At 40.6% G+C, this 19,064-nt stretch overlaps 1 protein-coding gene across 2 annotated transcripts in view; it reads right to left on the bottom strand.

Annotated features, from left to right (window-relative positions):
• GPRIN3 (GPRIN family member 3) overlaps nt 1-1,007 on the bottom strand; it is a 67,168-nt gene extending 66,161 nt beyond the window's left edge. For both annotated transcript variants that reach the window (XM_047091511.1, XM_047091510.1), the window contains exon 1: nt 920-1,007. The gene's annotated coding sequence lies outside the window, so the exon portion shown is untranslated. The remainder of the gene's footprint in view (nt 1-919) is intronic.
• Nucleotides 1,008-19,064: the final 18,057 nt, after the last annotated feature.

The following is a 19,064-nucleotide window of genomic DNA, read 5'->3' on the forward strand; positions in this document are numbered from 1 at the left end:
CACTCCAAGCAGAGATTTCTCCCACTGCTTCTCCAGGAGGCCCTTCAAACCCGACGGCTGTTGCTGCCTTCCCACCACCCAAAATTCACTTCCCAGGGTCCAAGAACCCCTCTTCCCCTGCACCTCCTCTTTTATAGTCCACTGTTGTGTCTGAAATTTTGCATCTATCTTTTAGATCTGCCTGGATAGCGTGAAAATCTGTTGTGTGTAAATCGGCTGGCAGTGTTCTTCAGATTTTTTCCTAAGATCCATCTCTACAGAACGCTTTATAGCCTCTAGTCTCTACCCTGACTTAATGTGGTTCCAAAGTTCACCTCTACATACTGAACAGGTCTCTACAATGATTTCCCTTTATCAGCCTCTGCCTCCCCTCCTTCTCTCTCCACCTCTCTCAAGATAAACTATATATGCAAGTGTGTATGTGGATAAACGCACACATACATGTATATACACACACATATGAAATATATGAAAACTACAGTGTTTTGACTCTAAAGAAAATAGACATGGGAAAATGAGAAAAATACAAGTATAGTATTGCCAAACACACACACACACACACACACACACCCCTATTTGGATATTCACAGTGTGCAGACCTGATGGATTATAATCCCCACGCCTCCCAGCCCAAGAATGAGAACAGCAGGCTTCGTCTCCCATTTACCTTCAAAGCCAGAGCCTAAGGGAGCAATGACCTTGCAGAGAAATTCATCACCTGCGAGAAAGACGGCCCCTCCTGGAGCGCAGGACGGGATGGGGACAAGAGCAACAGGCAAACGATCAGCGGGCAAAATGTGGGACCGAATCCATACCCCCGGCGGTACCGAGCACACCACAAAGCTCCGGTCTCCCGGGCTGGACGCCGAGCAGAGGTGGCGCAGGGGGGCGTCTCCTCCCGCGGCCGCCGGTCGCCTACCTGCTCTCGCTGGGCTCTCCCCGGCGCCGCGGGGCCGCTGCCTGCGCTGTGGCGGGGGTTTCCCGTCGCATATCCCAAGCGGCGGCTCTCGGCGCCACACGGATAGCTCCGGCGGGCTCCGGAGCGGCGGTCCTTTTTCGCCCCGTTCCGGGAGCTAGCTGGGTGCTCGCAGGAACTGAAATTACTATGCAAAGAGCAGAGGCGGCGCGCAGGAGCCGGGCGGAGACCGCGGGGGCCGCCCCCACCGCGGGGCTGCAGCCGCCGCCGCCCGGCACGGAGCCAAATTGGAGGTGGGAGTTCACGTGCCCGACTGCTCCTCCGTCAGGCCCGGGATGCGCCCACCTGTCCACGGAGGGCAGCGCCGCCGGGCCGGAGCATCCGGGGAAGGGGCTGCAGCTTCGCAGGCAGCGGCGGCGGTGGCGGCGGCAGCAGGGCGCCGAGCTCCGCCCCCGCCGCACCCCAGCCCAGCCTTCCAGGTCCCCCGGGAAGGGTTTGCAGCGGCTACTTGCCGCGCGGCAGGGGGGTGGGGGGTGGGTAGCGGGGCAGGGGCTGGAGGGTCAGCGTTCTGCTGCAAGGTGACCAGCGGCAGGTGGAAAGTTAAGGAGACTAAGGTAGAGGACTAGGGCCCAGAGCGACTGGGCAGGAATTCTGGCCCTTGCTCCTTCCCACAGGTCACCAGACTCCATGTATGTGTCTAGACTCTAGCAGACCGTTTCTAATAAAGCCACGTGCAGAGAAAATCTGAGAACAAGGAACTCCCCGACGTTTCACATGTGTTGCAAAACGGACAGTATCCTGCGTATTTGGAGATGGCATTGCGGACGGTTTTCTTGTCCTTCTTCCCTCTCCCCCACCCCCACTGATGGGCGTGGATGGCTTTGAAAATCGTCCCTGCCAAGTGGCTCCAGTAGTACTATATGGATGTGTAGTATGGTTAACAGCTAGAGATGCTGCAAATGATACAAGGAAAATAACTGTTATTAACTGAATATTGTTGGCAGGCACTATGTAAAAGGCCTTATATGTGCCTTCTCTGATTTCCGCAGCAACTCAGGGGGGGTGGGTATTGTTCTCCACTGTATAGGCAAGAAAACAGGCTTCCATGATTTAGACACTTTGGTTGAGGCCACACCTTAGTAACCTGCACAACCGGGATTCAACCCACTCCAAAATATGTCCTCTGAACTAGTACACAGGACTCACCCAAGGATCTTGTTGTAATGAAGATTCTGATTATGTAGGTCTTATGTGGGCAATGCTGAGAAGCTCACAGTGATGTCCATGCTGTTGGCCAAGGAACCAAACTTTCTAACCTGCTAGACCAGGGATTTGAATTAAATTATTTCACCCTAGCTCTAGTTGGTTGATAACAACTTTTTTAAAATTCTTTTTTATTTTTGAGACAGAGCGCGACAGAGCACAAGCAGGGGAGGGGCAGAGAGAGAGGGAGACACAGAATCCGAAACAGGCAAGGACCGGTGAAATCATGACCTGAGCTGAAGTCAGATGCCTAACCGACTGAGCCACCCAGGTGCCCCATAGCAACTCTCTGAAGGTGGGTTAAGAAGGACTCTATGGTTGTGTCTTGGCTCCTGGTCAGAGAATACTGTAATCAGTTCATCATGTTCAATTTGGTTGTGGAGAGATGGTTGTGACAATGTGCTGGGTGGCTGTCCCCTTCCAAAACAACAGGGGTGGCTATGGTATAATATTGAAGGTGTTGGTGCACCAAGGACAGATATCTTCATTCCAGTTCTCACCCTCATTAAGAAAAGCTTAAAGTTTTACACCTGACGTATGTAACACAAAACATTTTACAAAGCGTGCACATAAATAATTTTATATGTCTTTATAACAACACTGTAAGGCAAGAATAATTTCATGTTACAGGAAAGAAAACTGAGGTGGACTGAGTTTCCTGAGGTTAACAATTAATATGCAGGCAGTAGTGGCTAGACTGTGACAGATCTCTAATTCAAGGTTTTTACTATACCACGTGGATAGTTCCTACTGATGCTGTAACAAATTACCACAAATTCAGTAGCTTGATATAACACAAATGTATTAGCTTACAGTTCTGGAAATTGAAAGTCTGAAAATAGGTCTTACAGGGCTAAAATCAAAGGACCAGCAGGGCTATGCATTCCTTCTGGAGGCTCTGAGGGGATAATCTTTTCCTTCCTTATTGGTCCCAGCTTCTGGAGACAGCCTATATTCCCTGGCTTGTGACCATTGTGATTACCTTGGGTACACCCAGATAATCCAGAAGAATCTCTCCATTTCAAGATCCTTAACTTAATCACATCCATGAAGGGACTTTTGTCATGTAAGGTAACATATTCACAGGTCCCAGAGATTAGGATGTAGATATTTTTGGAGGATTATTATTATGCCTACTGAAACCTTGATTGGTACTTATCTTAACAGTTTCTACCATACCTTATTGGTCTGAATGACACTGAGGTAATACTTAGGGGAAGTCCTAACTGCTGTTAAAGGCCCTCTTTAACAATACAGAATTTTTCAAAATTCTGCTTCTCAAATATCTGCTTCTAGGATAAATAATGCAATTCAAAACTCAGACAAAATCTAGTGTAACTTCAATTCCAAACCAAGTGATGGTTTTTGAAGTGATGAGAAACAGTAAACCATTATGTCAAACAAAATCAATAAAAAATATTGAACACCTTTTATGCTCAAGACGTTTATAGAAAAACTCTGATATAGAGAAGTTTATCATTTTATTGGGGCACAGAATTTCTGAAAAGTGAAATAATAAAGGATTTAAACAGAAGAAATAATAGGAGAAGCAACATGAGGTGTTATATGATTAATTGCCAAGTGAATTAGATAAATCTGGAAGTTAGACTTATACTGGAGAGTAGATACAAAACTGGAAAGGTAGGTTGGAAAGGTTGTGTTGCTTAGGATCTTAAATGTCAAACTAAGGAGTTTAGACTTCCCCTGCAATAATAACACTGATAATAACACCTTATGTTCACATAGAATAATTTACCAAGCACTTTTTACATATTTTCAGTCACTTGACTTCCTCCCGTAAGCCCCCAGAAAAGCAGGCCTGTGAATGCGCATGCAACACACAAGGAAGGAAATGCAAGTCTCTTATCAAAGTGGTGTTCTTGACCATTCTATGTAAAATTGCAGCTCCCCTTCCCACTTACATGCTGCCATTCTTTTATCTTCCTTACCCCTGCTCTATGTTTTTCCATTGGGCCCACTACTGCATCTTGATAGAAAAATATTTGTTTATTGATATCTACTGTTTATGAGGGCAGGGACTTCATCTCTAGTTCACTGCTATATCCTTATCGCCTAAAATAGTGTCCAACACTTATTAAGTGCTCAGGAAATATTGTCGGATGGATCATTATCTCCAATTTAGAAATCAGGAACGAAAATCCCAGATGTTTAAATGACCTTCATGATGTCCAACAGCTAAAAGTGCCTTTACCAAGACTGAAGCCCAATGTCTGGCCCGATGCTTTTTTTTTGATAGACTACTCCCTTTCTGAGTGAAAGCTGTTAGTCATGTTTAAACAGGGGCAGCAATGTATTTTAAAAAGATAAGAATTTGAGAGTAGAATCCTCTCTAAATGTCACATCTTTCCTAAAAGCTTCATCCATCTAGCTGGATTGGCAAGAAACATTGGCAGGACAGAGTTACCAACAGTGAATTCTGGAGAGCTGCCGTCAATTCCATGTTAGTTAGCACTGACTAATACTGTAAGTTGTTTTGTAAGTGTTCTGTTAATTCATGTGCACATGTCTTGACACTCTGGATTATAGGCTTTTGGTCTCAGGGACTGTAACTTCTATTTCTTTTATTTATTTATTAGGCAATCTTTTTTTAATGTTTATTTTTGATAGAGAGTCCGAGCACGTGTGGGGGAGGGCAAGAGAGAGAGGGAGACACAGAATATGAAGTAGGCTCCAGGCTCTGAGCTGTCAGCAAAGAGACCAATGTGGGGCTCAAACCCATGAACCATGAGATCATGACCTGAGCTGAAATCAGACACTTAACCGACTGAGCCACCCAGGCACCCTTATTTCTTTTATATCCCTGCATTCTGCCCAGTACTGGGTTCTAAATAGACTTACCACTGCATGGTTACAAGAAGGCTGCCATCACTACAAAAATTATTTTATTACAGGGCACCTGGGTGGCTCAGTCTCTTAAGCATCTGACTCTTCATCTTGGCTCAGGTCATGATCTCACAGGTTTGTCGGACTGAGACCCACATCAGGCTCTGTGCTGACAGTGTGGAACCTGCTTGGGGTCCTCTGTCTCCCTCTCCCTCTGCCCCTCCCCTGCTCGTGTGCATGCATGTACTCTCTCTCTCTCTCAAAATAACTAAACTAAAAAAAAAAAATTCTATCATTACAAACCACATTCAAAACAATGTAGGGGATCTGAATATGCCACTGCAAAATATGCCATTTTGTCATTAAGGATTGTTTTGAGCTGGAGGCAAATAGGAGTCAACAGATGCATAAGAAAGCCTTCTTGGAGCTTTCCTTATCTGACTAAAAGAAAACTTCTGAGAAATGAGGACTGCTATAAGCCCCTTTCCTGGGAAGTCTTGTGGCCATGAAAAAGATGGAGAGCCAGCCCCAAGATGGGTCTGCGAACCAATCTTACTAAAATAACCCTTGGCTTTCATTAGGTTCCCCTCATACATTTACCTTGCCACAGTTTGCTGCCCCTAAAAGCCTATACCCCCTTTTCCTTTGTCTCGTCATTTCTCTACAAAATGATTGCTCTTTATTAAGATAAACCCACCCATTTGAGTCATACATCTCTGAGTTTCTACTGGATCTATGCACAACACACAGGTAAATAAATTCGGTTTCTTTTTCCTGTCTTAATTTGTCTTTGTCTGTTTATAGGGCTTCAGCTGGAGAAGTTAGGAGGATAGAAGGAAAAGATTTTTTTCCTCTTCTACAACAGGAAGAAAAGAATTCCTGTGGAAAAGGGAACCTCCATTTTTTTTCATGGAAGAAAAACATTTTCCAGAACCCACTCTCCTAGTCCCAAATAGTTGGCCAGAATTCAGTCACCAAATCACCCAGGAAGACTCTGAAAATGAGCCCCTAGCAAGGAGGAATGGACCTGCCTTGATTTTTCTAGGCTAGACATCCTGGTGCCCCAATCAAAATTGAGGTTCTGTTAGTAAGGGAGAAGGAAGGTCGGCCCTAGGGTCATCCCTTAGCAATATCTTTCACCGACACTGAAAATGACTGTGACTCACATTCAGGTCTGTTTGGAGGCTCCCTGCCTGCATCTGGATTTCTGGAAAACCATAGCAAGCCGTATAAGTTAGATTCCTGCTTATTTTCCTCCCTCCCTCCCCCCTCTCCTCCTTCCGTCCCTCCCTACCCAACTTCCTGTTCCCCCTCTTCTGATGCTAAGTAGCCTTCTGCAGCATCAGCTTTTGCCTACTTAGTATTCCACTGTATATTTAATCAATGTCCTATTGCCAAATGTTTAGATTATCTCTATCTGGAATATTCTTAAGCTAGGCTTGTTCAATTGATTGCATAAGAGACACTCGGATCACTGCTTGTCCTACTGGCATCATCTCTTTCTGCTCCCTAAACTCACATTTTCTATTTCTGTAATAGTTTTTATCACACTAGTAGATTGTTCTGCAACACCATGACTTTGCTTTGATTGTGCCCTCCACCCACCCTCCCCTGGAAGTGCCCTTTCCTCATAGCCGCTTATCAAATTCCTATTCACCTATCAAAATTTGAGTTAGCTTTCGCTTCCTTCAGGAACACTTGCCAAAACCACCCATTCTTCTATTTAATTACTTCCTCCTCTGTGATACATCTGTATGAAGTATCCATCCTTGTTGTCGTTAATAAAACACGGTACTACAATTCATGTTTTTTCTCCTGAATACACTCAGAGTTTCATGAGAACCAAGTCTTTGTATTATACCATTTTTTATTATCAAACGTAGCACACCACCTGTTGATTGTTAACATTTGTGGAATTTAAGGCCAACAGTTTTTTAAAGAACTGACTCTGCTCCAGCTGTTGTGCTAGGCATTTTGAAAATCAACTACTCTAATTAAAGTGAGAGAAGATGGAGCAATCATTTCATCACAAAAGATTTCTAGCTAACTTTTAGATGAAGGAAGAGTCCTAAATGGCTTCAGGCTCTGAAAACTGGGGTTGTGTCTACACTGTTGTCATGGGTATGCAATGTGGAAGGATTTGGTTCTTCATCTGGCCATTTTAGCCATGTACACTTGTGGATAGCCACCTTCTATTTAAAACCTGCATGTCATACATGTGAAAGTCTATTTCATACAGGACTGTGTTCCAGTGGTTATTTTTGCTAGGTGCTTTTGGGCTATAAGGAACAAAAATCATGCTCAGTTCACCTCAGCTACTGAAAACTTGTTTAAAGTGCACCAGGAAATAAGGATGCAGGGAACCATCTATGCAAGACACCTGCTGTTTCCGTCTTCTTGACTTCCATTCACCCCTTGCTAATGACTACATCTCAATTTTCCATTGAAGAGCTACATAACTCAGTCCATGTGACTAGGTGGGGCTGACCCTGACCAAGGGGTAAATAGTATGTCTTACTTAGAGCAGTAGGAGAACCACCTGTTCCTGGTCACAGTAATTGGTTCATTGGTGGGTACAAGACCCAAACTATTACTAGAACTCTTGGGAAAGATGGGTCTCTTGACTAGGTATAATGTAAAACTGGAACTGTTAATGGAGGCCATTTGTGGACAGTTTGTATGAGGGAGACATGAAGACAAAGGAAAGGAAAGGAAAGCAGAGCTGGGAGATGGAGAGAAAGTGAGGAGTTCTTTTTCTGGTGATATAATTTAAACCATTACATTCATCCATGCTTGAATTCAAGCTCCACCACTGAATTTTACATTGGTTAATTATTTTCAAGTTGGGATTGCCTCCCACAGCTGAAGAGTTCTTATAGGCTCTTGTAATGGCTGCATGGAAAACGTATATATTGCTCAGGATACAGCAGCAGACCGTGTGATCAACAGTGATGCTTCTGGTCCAGTGTGAAGCTCTCTGGTGACTTGGTCACATTGTCCCTTTAGAAGCAGCCATCTGCTGTTGCTTCTCCTTCTGAAGACTCTGAAGAACTTTCTAAATGCTTCTTTTCTGCTTCTCTGCCTACACAACTATTATCTGAACCCTTTTTTTTCCTCTGCACAAATTGCATTCAAACTTCCCAGGAAAGAGAATTTGATTGCTTGATACATTCCACTGACTACTTGATATAGTCCCTTAAATGTAGGGAATGCTTTCTTACAAGTTGTTCCCTCTGGCATGATTTACTGTCCCATATCTACCTCCTTCATTTGGCTAATACTTACTTAATTTTTATGTCTCCGGTAAAGCCACTTCTCCTGGAAAGGTTATTTGAGTCCCCAGGATTGAGTTAAGTACTTCTACTTTGTGTTCATAAAACACCTTCCTGTTCATCACTTGATATTTCATTGCCTATTTACTTGTGTGCCTCTCCACTTACCACTCTTAGACTGTAATTTCTTTCTGAACAGGAATTTTTTCTTGGTTTATGTTGAGCACCTGGCACAGTTCCTAGCACATGGTAGATACAAAAAACAATGTTGGCTAAGTATTGAAAAAATATTTGCCATTGAGATTATGGTCTATCCTAAGTCTCTATTAAAAATCTCATTGACCGGGGCGCCTGGGTGGCGCAGTCGGTTGAGCGTCCGACTTCAGCCGGGTCACGATCTCGCGGTCCGTGAGTTCGAGCCCCGCGTCGGGCTCTGGGCTGATGGCTCAGAGCCTGGAGCCTGTTTCCAATTCTGTGTCTCCCTCTCTCTCTGCTCCTCCCCCGTTCATGCTCTGTCTCTCTCTGTCCCAAAAATAAATAAACGTTGAAAAAAAAAAATTTAAAATAAAAAAAAATCTCATTGACCAAACTAGCAATGGATCTCCAGAGTTGGTTCTCTTAACTTATCTAGGGTGTAACATCAGGAAAAGGAATTCGAATATAACTAATGAAACGAAAGCAGTAGAGTGCCAACAGTTCATATGTACATTTAATTTACATCAACATAAATACATAGTATTGGGGAGAGGTAGTGAGAGAAATACAGAAATAACAATGCATATAGTATGCATTTGGCATGACATTTCACCATTTTGCATTTGACCTGGGAGCTGTTCCCTCATGGCAGCTCTCATAACAGGGTCATTATCACCGGGGATGATTCTGGTGTTTGAAGGTACTTTTTTTCATATGACCGCTAAACACAATGATGCCTAAACATCAATTAACCATTTCATTTGGTATTAGACCAAAGGCTCAGAAATCTGTTCTAATGCTGGAAGAAGGGAACCAAAGGAGGAGTTAGTACTTTCTTCTAGTGAAAAAAAAAAAAAGATTATTGATAGACAGATAAGCTGGTGTCGAATATATATTTTGACTGGAGAGGTTTGAAGTCTTTGCCTTTTCTTGCTCCATGTTGCTACAGAACTCAGGCTTTTCACTACATACCCTCCAGCTCTCTAGTCCTGAAGCCAGCTCTGACCAAGACAGGCAATAGACTCACATCCTGTAGCTGGTGACATGTGGAAATAATCTCATTGAATTTCCACATTTGACATGGAATGACTAAGGTGGACCATGAGCACCATATCTGCAATGATGATCAACCTTCCTCTATGTTCTCTATTATGTTCTCTTCGTTCATATGGTCCTACTTCTGCCTGGTTTTTTAGTAAAGCTGCATTCGCTGGCATTCCAGCATGCTTGTTTGAGACGCTGACCCTTCTTAGCTCTTGCCAGCCCTTTTTATCCAATGGCAGTGGGATGATGGTACTTAGGTGCAATTTTTTCTGGTAATTGGGTGGAGTCCAGCTCTAAATTAGATAGATCTCCTGGAAAGAGAATGCAACTAGCATGTAGTTTTAAATATAACCACCATCCTCAGTCAGTTGAGCATCTGACTTTGATTTTGGCCCAGGTCATGATCCCACAGTCATGCAATGGACTCGCACTGAGCATGGAGCCTGATTAAGATTTTCTCTCTCTCTCTCTCTCTCTCTACCACTCTCCCCCACTCATGCATTCTATCTCTCTCTTTCTCTCTCAAATAAAAAAAAAAAAATTCAAATAGAACCACCATCTAGAGACTGCCTTGCCTCATTCACTTCTAAGTCTGTTCTACCTTCCCTCCACTTTAAAGATGTGAGCTCTATGTAATAAAATTTGCCCATTCTTTCAGACACTATTACTTTTTTTCTGAGTCAGGCCCATAAACCAAGGTAGTTTCCCTAGTCCAAATTCCCAGCCTTCTCCATCTGCTGAGATCACCAACATCCTCCATAAAAACACAAAACACAAAAAATTATTTAACAGTGCTCATCAACTGATGAATGGATACATAAAATATGGCATATTGTACAATGTAATATTACTTGTCAATAAAAAAATTATATATGTTCTAGTTAAAAAACAAAGGATCTGAATAGACATTTCTCCCAAGAAGAAATACAAATGGTCAATAAGCACATGAAAAAATGTTCAATATCATTAGTCAGAAGGAGAATGCAAATCAAAACCACAATGAGATACTACCTCATACCCATTAGAATGTCTACTATCATACAACAGAAAATAAATGCTGGCAAAGATGTGGAGAAATTGGAATGCTCATAACTGCAAAAGGGAATTAGATATGGTACAGCTTCTTTGGGAAACAGTTTGGTAGGTCCCCAAAAGGTTAAACATGGAGTTACCACATGACCCAGCAATTGTACCTTAAGTATATCCCAAGAGAAATGAAAACATACGCCCACAAAAGAATATGTACACAAATGTTCATAACAGCATTATTCATAGCAGCTAAAAAGTAGAAAAACCCAAATATCCATCAACTGTAGTACAAACAGCCATAAAATAGAATTTTATTTGGAAATAAAAAAGTATTGATACATGATACAGCATGGAAAAACTCTGAAAACATGTAAAGTGAAAGAAGTCACGAAAGATCACATTTTGTAGGATCCCATTGATAGAAAATGTCCAGAATGCAAAAATCTATAGAAATGGAAAGTAGATTAGTGATTGCCTAATTAGGGCTGTAAAGCAGGGAAAAGGAGAGAATGTGGAGTGACTGCTAATGGGTATGGAGTTTCTTTTTGGGATGATGAAAATGTTCTAAGATTAGATAGGGGTGATGGTTGCATGACACTGTGAATATATTTAAAAACATTGTACAATTTAAAATAGTGAATTGGGGCACCTGGGTGGCTTGGTCGGTTAAGCGTCCAACTTCGGCTCAGGTCATGATCTCACAGTCCGTGAGTTCAGGCCCCGTGTTGGGCTTTGTGCTGATAGCTCAGAGCCTGGAGCCTGTTTCAGATTCTGTGTCTCCCTCTCTCTCTGCCCCTCCCCTGTTCATGCTCTGTCTCTCTCTGTCTCAAAAATAAATAAACGTTAAAAAAAATAAAAAATAAATAAAATAGTGAATTGTATGCTATGTAAATTTTATCTTTTTTTTTTTTTTTTTTTTTTTTTTGAGAACTGGAGAGAGAGCAGAGGAGAGGGGCAGAGGGAGAGAGAGAATATTAAGCAGGCTTCGTGCTGAGGCTCAATCTCGTGGCTACAAAATCATGACCTGAGCTGAAATCAAGACTCAGGTATACTTAACAGACTGAGCCACTCAGGCACCCCATTAATTACGTCTTAATAAAGCTGTTTAAAATATTTTAACAGATAGTTTAAGTCCGATTGAATATTTTTTAAAGTTCTCAACTTCTGTTATTCTAAGAATGAGCTCACGAGTAACCTTTTCATGTCTGTTTCCTTAATGCATTATCCTGATCAATGATACTGTCAACCTGTGCAAATATGTCAACCTGTGCAAATAAATTGATACTTTGGTTTGCATATCCATCTCTTGTGAGTCTTTTTTAGCCCAGATAATTTCCCCAGAGTTTGATCACACTTAGGGTGAACAGATAGAATGGATTTTAGCAAACTGCAAAGCTAAACACCTGGCCTGTGTTAGCCTCATACAGGTACTACGTCCCCAAGAGACTCTGCCTAAAATAGCCAACCAGACAGCCAGCTAGCTGGCCTCTTGCTCTTTCTTTTTGACAGGTCTAACCTACAATATATTGGATGGAATGTTCTTTTTCAATGAGGAACTGTAAAGATTCCTAATGGAAATGTGCAGTATCATATCACAAAAGAAAAATAGAGCAGAAATAAATTTAAAAAATAAGATATAGTTCCTGATTTTGTTTTCTGCAATGGATATGAAGCCGTTGCAAAAATAAACAGTGATTTGGCATTTTGCATCACCACTGCATCAGTCGTTAATAAGGACTGAATTAATGAATGAATAAACTCACGTTATCATATTGTTTGTGGATTGATGAATATATTCAGTTTTCCCAGACTGGTTAAGTTGATGTAGTTATGAAATTGCACAACTCAAGGAATAAAATTGTATTCTATGTAAATGGTGTCTTCTGGATTTGTGCAAAACGGAAAATCTGATTTATCTAACAGCTCTTCCAGAATGGTAGTGAAACCTGGAAAATCAAAGGAAAAATGGGTCTTCCTATCTTATCTTTCCCCTTACCTCACCTAAAGGTAGAATTGTACTAGGTGTCCCACTTTACTTCCTGAAACTTGAAGCCACCAAAGCACTCCTTATTGTCAAGTCAATCAGTTTGATGCCTATTAAGATCCCAGAGAAATTTAGGTTATATTTAGTTCTTATGGATTTATAGACTCATATTCGTTGATAATTATATTAACATTATAATATTCAGTTGGCTTGATTTTCTATGGCTGATACTCACCATGATGTGGTAGATTAGATATTACTGATTTTTAGGTAAGGATCCAAATAGAAACGGGTGAAATGCATTTTACGGATTTACATCCTGTTTGGCTGCCATATCTTATATCCTAAATTGACTCTTTTGGATGGGTGAAGACAGAACCAAACATCTAATCAGTCCATAAAGTGCAAATAATATGGTGGAACAGAATTTCTAAAAGACATGATTCCCTTTCCTGGGAGACATGGTTATTGACCATGGTAAACATATGCATACATACACATATACATATATATGTACATGTATACATACATATACACATACATGTACATGTATACACATACATATATGTAAATGCATGCACACATATACATACACATGTACGTGTATACATACATATACATACATATACACATATATGTACATGGTATACATGTATACATATGTATGCACATGTACATATATGCACATATACATATATACATACACATACATACACACATACATATATATATACACACACATACATATATATAAACACACAGTGTTATTATATATTTATATATAATGTGTGTCTAAATATGAATATATGTGTGTATATATCAGAAAATATATGAATTTACAGAGGGGATCCATAAAGTCTAGATATATCAATAGTATGTTTTAATTTTTTATAGACTGAAAGCACCTCTGATGAGATAATATTCCTCTAAGTATTATCAGATTTTCTGGAAACAATTTTTTTTTATTTTAGAGAGAGAGAGAGAGAGAGAAGGGGCAGAGAGAGAGAGGAGGAGAGAGAATCTTAAGCAGGCTCCATGCTCAGTGCAAAGCCCTAGGCGGGGCTTGATCCCATCACCCTGAGATCATGACCTGAGCCAAAATCGAGTCAGATGCTCAACCGACTGAGCCACCCAGGCACTGGTGGAAACTTTTTATACATAAGAAATATGAATGCAAAAAGACTTCTTTAGTTAAGAAGACTATTAGATTTTCCTAATCACCAAATGGGTTATTGCTTCTATTTGTAATTTCCAGGATGACTTATCTCCCTAATTATTCATTTACTATAAGGAATCTCTATGTTTCTCTCTATATAAGATAGTTCTAGAAGTTATGTCAGAAAGCATATTGGGGCACTTGGGTGGCTCAGTCAGTTAAGCGTCTGACTTCGGCTCAGGTCATGATCTCACGCTTTGTGGATTTGAGCCCTGTATTGGGCTCTGCACTGACAGTGTGGAGCCTGCTTGGGATTCTCTCTCTCTGCCCCTTCCTAACTTACACTCTCTCTCTCTCTCAAAATAAATAAATAAACAACAAAAAAAGCATACTAGGGGTGCCTGGGTGGCTCAGGCTCAGGTCATGATCTCATGAACCATGGAATTGAGCCCAAAGTTGGGCTCTGTGCAGACAGCACAGAGCCTGCTTGGGAGTCTCCCTCTCCCTCCCTCACTGCCCCTCCCCCGCTCTCTCTCTTTCTTTCTCTCAAAATAAATAAATAGGCATTAAAAAAAAAAGAAAGCGTATTAGTATGAAATGGATCTTTTTCCCTATAGCAATAATGCTACCATTAGGTCTGATTTTTCTGATCATGAATTCAACAACAAAATGATTCAGAGTTAAAAACAAACAAATACTAAAATCTCTACAATCATTTAAAATAAGATTATGTTCTAAATTCTATAAAATTACATAAATAGGATATGTACATTATTCAGGAGATCTCAATGGTAGTACAATACAATGCTACATATATAGCAACATATTATAACTATATTAGATTACTGTATCATAATGACACTGAAAACAAGCCAGCTCTAACAACCATTGCACTAATTATACATGATTCAAGGACTAGTTTTGCTTGCATTCTTACAATTCAGAAGGAGTTGGGAGGAATAATGTTTTGCCAAATTCTTACTAGCACCGCTTAGGGAAGTTTGAGTGGATTTTTTTTTTTTTCTCTTGGAAAGTTTTCCTGAAGCAAGAAGTCTTCAAAATCATTAAACTGTTCTGACAAGCAGATATTTGTTAAGATTCTACCATATGCCAGACACTATGGTAAGCAATGAGGACACACAGTTGAATAATACACAGCCCTGCCCAGGAGGAATTTATAGTTCTGGGAAGGAGACAGATGCATAAGTAGTTGATTTCCATATAGGCACGAGCGACACATGAGACACTATGAAACACGGGGAAGCTGCAGTTTTGAGAAAGAGTTCTTTGTAATGAGTCTTAAATTCAAGATGGAAAGGAGGTAGTGGGATGATGAAGAGGGATGTATAAGAGACATTTAAGAGTATCCTGTGCTGTGCTCCAAACAGGTCACTAGAAAACAGTCACTGTGGTATTTACCTATTTGAAGTCCTTATTAAGAAACATAGTTCAGTCAATAAAATGTTTACTTAGTGTTATATTATGTATTGGGCAATGTTCTAGATGCTCCAAATACAGGGATGAATAAAACAGACAAATGTCTCTGACTTCAGGAGCTTACGCTCTACTGAGGGAAACAGATAAAAACTGAATAAACAAATATATGTTATGTCAGATAGTGATGAATGTCATAAAGGGGAAGAGAAGAGTTAAGAGACTGGAGTGACAGGGTGCTATTTTAGATGGGTGGAGGTGATCAGAGAAATCCTCTCAAGAGGTGGTTTTGAGCAGAGTGAAGTTAGGGGGCAAGCTGTGTGTGTCTGGTGAACAGCGAGATAGCTTTTCAGATAATAAAGGCTCTGAGGCAGGACCTTGACTTGGTATATTTAAAGGTCAGCAAGAAGACTAAAATGGCTGGAATACATGAAATGAGGGAAAGAAGAACAGGAAATGAGTTGGTGGGAGTGGCCAGAGGCCAGCTTACGTAGGGCCTTTATTCTCACCAAATCTGTTTTTTCTACTTCCTAGTTCCATAGTTCCTGTATGATTTTCTCTCTTCTATTGATCTTATGGAGGACTACAAGGCCCTGGGAAGTCCTGGATCTCTGACTAACCACACAGAGGACTAACCACTGATTAGGAACATTTACTTTGGATTTTTTTTTTTTTTTTTTTTTTTTTTTATGTAAGCACAAGATTCAGTAAACTACACTAAACCACCAAGATTTGGGAATTTCTTACAGTAATCATTGACTCTCACTAATAAAGCTTTGTGGTTGGTGGGGTTTGAAAAAAAGGCATCTAGTGAATTTGATATTTGAGTTCATTTTCTTTTCTTTATTCTTTACCTTACATCCACCACCCCTCAAGTTAGGAAAACTTTAAAGAAGCAAAGTGGCCATAGAAGATCAGTGTGAAGGCTTTTCTTTTTAAGACAGGTGTAATAGTCACCCTTCCTTGTCATAGTGATGTTGAGGGATGTAGACATGAACTTCAAGGCTTGTAGGAATCATCAGTTTTAGCCTCCTCCCTGAAACAGCGGGGATTTCCAAATTCTTTCTCTGCCCAGTTCCAAGAGGAATAGCCGGAACAATCAGAAGTATAGAGAAAAACATTTATTAAATAGAATTGAAGTTTAGACCACCTCATTTATAAAAGAACAATAGGTTACATGAGAAGAGGAATGTATATTGGAGAATTTGGCTCAATAATTTACCTTAAAATTTAGATGATTCTTCTGCATCTGCATCTTTTAGGTATAAACATGTGGCTAAGACACAGTTATTTTTATAGTTCCCAACAGCATATTTTAGATAATTTTTTTTTTCTCCCTATAGGAACATTCCTCTAGGTTTTAAACTCTCCTATATTTCTGAAGTATCATGGTACCACTATGGCATTCATTGTTTCTCTGTTTTATAATTGAGCATATACTCTGCTTCTGGCACTATTCTAAGTGTTAGGAATATAAAACTTTTGCTCTCATGGAGCTCGGGAAAAAAATGAAATTTGACTGCAGTATAACTTAGTTTGGTTTTACTTCTTGTATTAGTTTCTATAGTTGCTATATTAAGAAATTACCACAAATTTAGTAGCTGAAAACCGCACAAATTTAATCTTACGTTCTGGAGGTTAGAAGTCTAAAAGGAGACTAATGGGGCTAAAATCAAGGTATTGGCAAGGCCAGTTCCTCTGGGGGCCCTTGGGGAGAATCTATTCCTTGTCTCTTCCAGTCTCTAGAGCTTGCTGACATTCCTTGCCTGGCAGCCAAATCACCCCAATTTCTATTTCTATCATCATAGTAACTTCTCTGTCTGACCTCTCCAAGTCCTTTTATTTATTAAATAAATAAATAAATAAATAAATAAATAAATAAATAAATAAATACATAAATAAATAAATAATGTTTATTTTTTGAAAGAGAGAGAGAGACAGAGTGTGAGCAGGGAGGGGCAGAGAGAGAGGGAGACACAGAATCCGAAGCAGGCTCCAGGCTCCAAGCTGTCAGCACAGAGCCTGACGTGGGGCCCAAATCCACAAGCTGTGAGATCATGATCTGAGCTGAAGTCAGACGCTTAACTGACTGAACCACCCAGGTGCCCCTCCCCAAATCCCTTTTAGAAGGATCCTTGTGATTTTATTTGGCCTACCAGGATAATCTCACTGTCACAGATCATTAATTTAATCACATTAGCATAGTCCCTTTGCCACGCAAGGTAACATATTCACAGGTTTCTAGGGATTAGGATGTGGATATCTTCAGGAGGGGGCACACTTTTGAGCGTACCATATTTTTCAGTATCTAAAACCAAAGAACTTATTTCCCTTGTCAAGGTGAGCTTGGAACTTTTTCTGCTTGTCCTTCTCAGTCTAGCTCACTGAACCACGAGTGTGTTTTGTGAACTAATAGGATTCGAATGAGGCACTTTATTGAGCCTGTGTACATGGCTTGCTTAATTCAGGACATAGTACTTCCCTAAAGCTGTGACTCCATGGCATGCTTTTATCCGTTGTATGATAGACTGTGAACTCCTTGAGAGCAGAGCTCATATTTTATCCATTTCCTTATCTGTTTTACCCAGTATCACACCTCAGACACAGTAAGTGCTTAGGAAATGTTTGTTGTATTAAATTAAATAGTTTTGAATGCCAAACTCATTGTTTTTTCCCATGAAACCCACATCTTCTTCTACTTCTTTTTCTATTAATTATATCACCCTCTAAACATACTTCCAAGTTTGAAACTGTGATCATTTATATCAGGGGTCAACAACTATGACCCTTAGGCCAAACCCAGCTACCACCTGGGTCTGAAATTCAACTGGAACATTGCAGAGTTGAGTAGTTGTGACAGAGACTGTATGGACCGCAAAGGCTAAATTATTTACTATTTTGACCTTTACAAAAAAATGTTCTCTAACTGTTGACTTAGGTGAAAATGCCCAACAAGTTACCTTCTGGGATGGGGAAGATTTCTATCCACATTACTTCCTTAAATACGACTCCTTCTCACTGATTCTTCCCCAGCTCATCCTTAATCCCCACTTATACCAACTGCCACCTTATTGTTGAACTCTTCATAAGGCAGGAATAATAGATGTGACCTCTGGGGGGCAGGAATCATAGCTGGCTTGCTTCCTTAACTGTACTCAGGAACTGTTGCTTTGTGAAGGGTGTTCTTCTCCAAGCATCTGACCAAAGTTTATTGTTTGTGATCTTTTCTAGGACTTCTTCTGGGTATTTCATGTAGATACTGAAGTTATTCAGAAGATACCTAACTTGCGTCTTACTGCGGCTCCTGCACAAGTAGATGCTTCAAGGCTCATTAAAGGAGAGTCTTCATAATGGGCAAAATGCCCAGAAAATGGCATTGTGGAAAACACAAAATTATGCCAAGGGGTAAGGATAAAATACTTACGGATTTTCTATTGTGCTTTTAGTTATTTTAAAAGTGAATTGCCTGGCAACAAAATAATCAATAATGAGAGAAGGAAAATCTATGTAGCATGGAGTGGTACCTTATGTTTCATCCTTTATCTAAAATATATATAAACTGCTAAGATGAAAGTGAGTACAGCACAACCTTGCTGGGTAATGGTCAGAAAGAGATGTGTTAGTTTGGACTGGTTGAGCGCATTACTAACCACAGAGGTTAAGATGGATGAGAACTAAGGGTTTATAATGTTTCTCTTTTTGGTGCCTCCCTGGATTCTAGCTGGAAGAGTCTCCTCATCCTCTATTTTGTCATTGGATGAAGACATAAATCTGACGAACCTATTTCCTTAGATATTCTACTGTCCTGGTGACAGAGAAACCTAAGCTTTCACAGGACTTTCTTGAGGGGAAAGACATCTCTTTGATGTTAAATTTCAGACCTTTATTCATGCATGTAAACCTTGGGCCATGTGGGACACATTTCTG

The sequence above is a fragment of the Lynx rufus genome, unplaced genomic scaffold (genome assembly GCF_022079265.1).
Source record: "Lynx rufus isolate CCGP_SWC_20201006 ecotype Redwood Valley unplaced genomic scaffold, mLynRuf1.p SCAF_3, whole genome shotgun sequence".
Taxonomy (NCBI): domain Eukaryota; kingdom Metazoa; phylum Chordata; class Mammalia; order Carnivora; family Felidae; genus Lynx; species Lynx rufus.